General features: G+C 38.1%; 1 pseudogene; it reads left to right on the top strand.

Moving 5' to 3' along the window:
- The first annotated feature begins 306 nt into the window (after positions 1-306).
- Positions 307-1,146, top strand: LOC103736652 (annotated as a pseudogene).
- The last annotated feature ends 6,069 nt before the right edge of the window (positions 1,147-7,215 follow it).

The raw sequence follows: 7,215 nt of genomic DNA, 5'->3' as shown, positions 1-7,215 counted from the left end.
TAGATCAGGTACTTATATCTAATAACATGTAAACAGTATTACAAATACTCTATATTTTACATTTACAATCAATATATGACACAAAATTAAAATGTTTTCTATGTAAGGATATGAATATGGTAACAGTATCTGAAGTTGGTCCTAGGCTCAGAGATGGAGGTAAATCATTTTTCACTGCTTCATGCCCGAAACACGCTCCTCTCTTACAAATAATGACTAGAAAATTACAATTTTAACAGGTAACAACTTCTAAAACTAAGCTAATTTGGAAGATTCTTTTCACAGTAACTCTCCTCACACACCCAGATGGAGAAACAGAACCTCACTGTGCTGAAAAAATTCATTTTCTTGGGCGTCATAGACCGTCCTGAACTGCAGGCTCCTTTTTTTGTGATGTTCTTCCTCATCTATCTCATCACCATGGTGGGGAACTTGGGGATGATCCTTCTCACTGTGTTGGACAGCAGGCTGCAAAAACCTATGTACTTTTTTCTCAGATATCTGGCTTTCACTGTTTGGTTGTTCAATGCTATGGGAACGCAAATGTTGGTAAACTTTGTAGAAAATGAAAATATGATCCCCTACAGTTGGTGTGCCATCCAACTAGCTTTGTTCATCTTCATCATTAACGAGATGTTTGTTCTGTCAGCAATGGCCTATGACAGCTATGTAGCCATCTGCAACCCCCTGCTCTACACAGTCATCATGTCACAGAAAGTGTGCTGGGCAGTGGTGACAATCCCCTATCTCTTCAGTGCCTTTCTCTCACTCATCACCACCATCAAAATTTTCATTTCATCCTTCTGTGGTCATAATGTTGTTAGTCATTTCTACTGTGATAGCCTTCCCTTGTTAACTTTGATTTGCTCAAGCACATATGATGTTGAGATGATAATATTGATCTGATCAGCATTTAATTTGGTTTCATCTCTTTCTGTAGTCCTTATGTCATACATCATTATCTTCCTGGTGATTCTGAGGATGAAATCTGCAGAGGGCAGAAACAAGGCCTTCTCCACATGTGGGTCTCACCTGATAGTAGTAGTTATATTCTATGGAAGTATGTTCTTTATGTATGCACAGCCCAAATCCAGTCATTCCTTTGATACTGATGAAAATGCCTCTCTGTTTGATGCACATATATAAATGCCAACAAACACTCATATGCATAAAACACAAATAAATAAATCTTTAAAATATTCTTTTTAGTGGGGAGATAGACTAGTAGCAGAGCACATGTGTGGCATGGACAAAGCACAGAATCAAGGATATTAAAATATAGAAAATATTTATACTAAATCAGATTATAAACATCTACTTATTATATGCATTAAGCCTTTAGAAATAACCATGCAAAAAGTCATAGAGAACTTAAAAAGGTTCTTTGTTTTCAGCATGCAGCAGATACTTAGGAACTGAATGTCCTTGCTTTCTCATCAAGCTTTGTGCCAGTGTTCGAACTGTGTGTCACTGTTCTCAGGTTGACAGCTGATCATGGTGAAATTGAGGCATGCCTTCAGGGATCCATTTCCTATTGTAGCTTCAGTGGGCAGACTTGCACTGGTGAATGAACCTCTGGGGATACTGACTTGACACAGCGGGCCTTAACATTAATCACAGAGTATATGAGTTCCATGGGGGAGGAGAGACTATAGGACAGTGTCTGTTGGTGGGGACAGGGGTATAAAGATGATTAAGATTGTTTGAGATATTCTGTATGAAATACATAAAAATTCGACCAAAACACATTTAAAAAATAAATAAATTAAAAAAAAAAACATCCTCTTGTATTAAAACACACTCATAGTCTGTGGTTTTTGCACACCATTTAAATCAAAGTGCCCATCATATTGGTATGCTGATTTAAAAGAAAGCAGGTCCTATCATTCCTATTTTATGCTCTCTGCATATACTATGCAAGAAAATTTGCATGGGGTTTTCTCAACAATTCAAAGCAGACCTAACATATGATTCAGTTTTGACACTCCTGAATATCTGCACATTTAATTCAGAGGAAGCCTACAGCACAGATCTGCATACACATCCATTCTCATAATATTCATAATAACCAGGAAAATAAATCAGCTTTGGTGCCTAACAGTGGTAACATTGATAAAGAAAATGTGGATTATTATTTTTCCTTTAAGAAGAACCATAAACTATTATTTGTCTTTAAGAAGGAAATCATGTCATTACAGTAAAATGGCGAGAAATGAAGATGATCATGTTAAAGTAAGCCAAACTCAAAACAACAAGTGTTGCACATTTATTCTCATATATGGAATTTTTACTGGCTGCTCTTACAGAGGATTTCAGTTTAAATCAGAGGAACTACATAGCAGCTAACAACTATGCATAACTCTAGTTCCAGGGCCTCCAATGCTCTCTTCTGACCTCTGCAAGCATTACATGACATGAGTGCACTTACATATATTCAGCCATAACATTAATACACATAAAATGAAATAAATAAATAAAGCATAACAATTCTGATTGTACATAAAACTCAAAATATTTATCAGGTCATAACAGAAAACGTATCTGAAATTTAATAAGCAGTCATGTATGATTATCATAATTTCAATATACAATGTCACATAGTAAACATTAAAGCTATAAAATAGGAAAATGAAGGCATACCAGGAAAATATCAGACCAAAGCAAGACTAACTTTATCAGGGAAAATGCAAATTCCAGAAGCACCATGTTGGACATCTGGGGCTCCTGAAGGAATCATTTGGGCTCCAAAGGCTTAGTTATGGTAGCACCTTCATCTATACTGTCTGTAGTCAAAAAAAGCCTCTTTTGGGGGGACAATTAAACTCCATGTCTATAGATATCTTCAGCAAACCTGACAGTGTCCAAAACCATCAAAACATCTTTGCCCTCACCCCCAGAACTTTCTTGCAGGACATCCAACCCTGGAACACATTGCCTGGACTCAACAGCCTTCTGAAACCCTAACAGTCCTCCACAACTCCTCTCACTTTTGCATCTTTCTGTCCACTAGAAGCAAACCAGTAGAATAAGGATGATACAGTTAATTCTCTGCCAGAATGAGATGTAGCCTGCCCATCTTGGACCACGTTTTCTGTGGATTCTGTTTACTAGGACATGGTTTTATGTAGGAATCCAGTGTGGCCTGGACTAGGGCAATACGAACCAAAAACTTCTAAGTCCAGGCTATGTTCTCTGCTAAAGGGAGAGACACTGAAAACAGCAGCTGTGAAATCCGTCTTGCAGAACACTACAAGGCTAGCAGGAGAAAAATGGCTGGGTCCAAATTTTAAGCTCCTTGTTCTGAGGGAAAGCATCTTGGTCAACAGCCCTTAGCCTACCTCCCTGTCCTGAACAAATAACTCAGCTATCACTAGCTAAAAGATTGGGCCAGGTTAAAGGTTTACTTCTGGGCTAAAAGCTAAAAGCTTACTATGCTTTTAGCCTTAAGAAAGAAAACACTGTGGCCAATAAATTACCCGCTAGGTATTGGTAACCTTGAACAAAAGTTTAAGCATCCTGCTTTATAAGCAGCCCCTACCTGGTACCAACTAAAAGCTGTATGTCCTGTTTCTTGTCTAATTGTGCTGTAAATCTTTGAATGCAACTGCCAAATCCCACATGACTGACAGTTCCTTGTAATGTATAAAAACTTTTTGAATTTTTCAATAAATGGATGTTGTAAAGGAAAGCACAAGTTCCAGAGTTCCAGACTCTCTCCCTGATCGATATCACCATCATGGAAGCAAGGTTCTCACCCAGCAAGGCAGACTTTGGTATCTACAGTTTTAGAACATGGAACCCATTGATAATATTCTCAGATCATATTTACTCTATTTAAATGGATTTACTTTCTCAGAAATTACAGCCTTCAATGGCTGGGGCTTACTGAAGGGTTGTATTTCCAGTTTACCTACACCTTTAAACTTACATTGATTTCCAAGCCAAAACACATTTTCATATCTTTATGCTTTCTTTCACTGTAGATCTGAATAGTATTCATGTCACAACTTGAATTACGTGTTGTCTTGTAATTTCCACTGTCAGAAAAATTAGTCCATTACCTTTTACAAAATTTATTCTTTGATAATTTCACATATATAGAGAGAGGGCATTTAAAAAATTTAATCATTGAGCTATTTTAATTTTGTATAACAGTTCTTAATTGAATTTGTACCCCCTTTCCCATCCACCACCCATCTACCAACACACACCCTGCCACTGGACCTCATGCACTCTGCCATACATGTTAAGCCCTATCCACTCAAGCTTTTGTACTCAGATGTTCCTCTTCGCAAATTCATTCACTGGAGTCTAGTAAGTCTATCTAGTGATTGTAAGTAAGGTCTACCCTCCCTCACCCAGTAGTAATCAGTCTCCAGCAGTTCCAGGCTAGGGCTAGGCCACTGCCCGTTTCCCTCATTCCACTTTAAGCCCTTGTCTGATTGAGTTGGCCTTGGTCCTGAGTTTGATGCCACTGTTGCTGTAAGTTCCTACATGCAAGCTTCCAGTGACTTGAAATTCTCTTACCCTATGTTCATGGACCAACCCTGGCTCTTACAATCTCTCCAGCCCCAGTTCCACAATTGTCCCTGAGTTGGACAACCTTAGTGGGTGAGGTTGAAAATAGGAGTCCTATGCAAGGACACAAATTCTGCAGTGTCTTATTTTCTAAAAGTCAGCCAGTTGTGGCCTTCTGTGTGCATCACCCTCTGTTGTCCAAAAGTCCTCTTGGACCTCTGGTTCTTAAAATATTTCTTTCCCCTATTCTATAATATTATTTGTGCCTTGTTGGGCAATACATATGACATAGAATCCCCACTTATGGCTAAGTATTCCATAGCATTTTATTTCCTGCACATTGACCAGTTGTGAGTTTCTGTATAAGCTGCCATCCACTGTTAAAAGAATGTCTAATAAGGGTTAGAGATGCACCAATATATGGGTATAAGGATAAGTATTTAGAAATCAATTTGATACTTAGTCCTTTTAGTAAATTAATAGTAATGGGTTCTTGCCTAAGGTCTCTGACTTTCCATGCCAAGAGTTCTTGACGAGATTTCTAGTAACAGGCATACATTTCCTCTTGTGAAGAAGACTTAACTCCAATTAGTGAAGTGTTGATTGCTCCAATACCATTTATACTACTATTGTACCAGTGGGCATATCTTGCAATTCTTGATCATTATTGTAGCTCATAAGCTCAAAGCTGTGTAAGATGGCTGATAACTTTTAATGCTAAGCAAATTGCACAGCATTTTTCAGCACTATGAAAGCCAGCCAGCAAGCAGGGAGGAAACTTTCTGTTTCATACTGTCTTGATTTCTTCCTGTCCTGTGATCAAAGTACATAGTGCCTTCAGAAACAGGCTCTTATCATCAGGTTCTAGTAGGCATCAAAGAGCAATGTCAATAGCCAGAATTTTGCGGGAGAGTAGGAGTGGTCTGTGGGACACCACTCACCAACAACTCAAAAGGAATATTCCACCCAGCACTGAACTTTTTGTTTCAGAACCTATGCTTTCTGGGAGGACCATTATCCTCATGAAGGATTGCTCCAAATAAAAATTTTTCATTAGATTTTTAAAGCCATTATTTTTTTTTAATTTAACCTCACAGAAGTTCTCAACTTTTGGGCACAGTGCGGTCAGATTCTTTGCCTGAAGTTAAAGAATAGCCTCCAGTCATTGTAATGACACAGTTTGTAACCTCTCTAAAACCTCAGGGTTGAGCCTGTATTGTCCATACATCTCATATTATGTTATTTCAATCTCTAATCAACATGTTTGTTCTAGGAAGCTCTGCTTGCCAACACTGCAGTGTTTTCCTTGTCTAAAATTCCAAAATCTTTCAACCCACATACCTGCTTCAAAGGCCTAAGCACCACCTAGGCAGGGATTCATAGCAATGGGTTTTCTTCTTGGTACTAAACAAGCCATAAAAAGAAAGGTATTCAAATTATTTGGTTCACACAGCATATCATTGTCTGCCCCAGATACTGTACGTGACACCTTAGGATTAGCTGTTATTTCTGATAAATTTCACTCTTTTTTAAAATCTAATCCTCCTTGCTAATATATTCCTTGACTTTGCAATGAAATAGTTTACCCTGTGTCTTGTAAAATAGAAGTTTGTTTTGAAATAATACAGGATCTTGAAGATCTGATTGCTGAGGATTTCAGAAGAGACTTTAGGTTTAGAGACAATATTTAGGAAAAATATTGTAGCTGTTAAGACTGTTGTCTCTTAGAAACAGAATGAATAAATTCTATACCATGAAATAGAAATGAGCCTTTGGGATGGAGGAAAGGCATGAGGTGGTATAACTGGATTTCAAATGTATATCACAAGATCAAGTTTTGAGTACTCAATTGATAGTTAATTGTGCTACTTGAGAGGTATTGGGAAATTGAGGAACTGAGTCTTAGCTGAGGCGTGAGGGTTATCTTGAGGAAGTAAGCCATTAATGTAGAGTCCTTATGCCTTTTGTGTCTCCCTCTACTTCCAATGGAGTGGAGCAAACTGCTTTCTCCAACCACACATTTTCACTGCCATGAAATTCTTCCTAGCTCAGCTCTGAACTAACAGAAACAAATCATTATGTAGCAAAACTTTTAAAACAGGGAGCCAAAATAAGACTATCCTTTTCTTTTCTCCAGGTATTTGTGACAGTGAAGGAAAACAGATCCACAGAGGAAGAGTCATAATTTCTTCATCGTAGAATGGTGCATTTTGAGTAGATAGCTGTTTAGCCACTGTGTCATGAATTCATGTTGTGATATAGTTATAAAATCTTTTTTGTTTTTCCACTTGTCAAGGGCCCGCTTTATTGAACTGCAAGCTTTCCTTATATACAAGAGGGGGTTGAAGAAGTTGGTCAAAGGTTACAGCATTCTTTTGGGTATGGGAGGGGAACTGAGCAATTCAGTAACGTGACTGACCACCAGGTGTTCCAAGACATTACTGCATGACTCATTTTTCAAGAACTGTTTGCAAGAGGAAGGGAAAGATAACCTTGCCATAAATTCTTTCCCAAGGTTACTAGTGCAGGCAGAATTTCCTGCTTAAGTCAACTGTTTGTAAAGCTATATTATATTTTTTGGTAATGATTGCTGTTTCTCCAGCTTCTGACATTTTTATGTGTATGAATGCATTGCCTACATGTATGTAAGTGTACCCATGTCATGCAATGCCCATGGAGGTCAGAAGAGGGCATTGG

The sequence above is a fragment of the Nannospalax galili genome, unplaced genomic scaffold (assembly GCF_000622305.1).
Source record: "Nannospalax galili isolate Female #2095 unplaced genomic scaffold, S.galili_v1.0 scaffold337, whole genome shotgun sequence".
NCBI classification, from domain to species: domain Eukaryota; kingdom Metazoa; phylum Chordata; class Mammalia; order Rodentia; family Spalacidae; genus Nannospalax; species Nannospalax galili.
The sequence above is the reverse complement of the archived record's forward strand: the minus strand, read 5'-3'. Positions and strand labels throughout refer to the sequence as shown.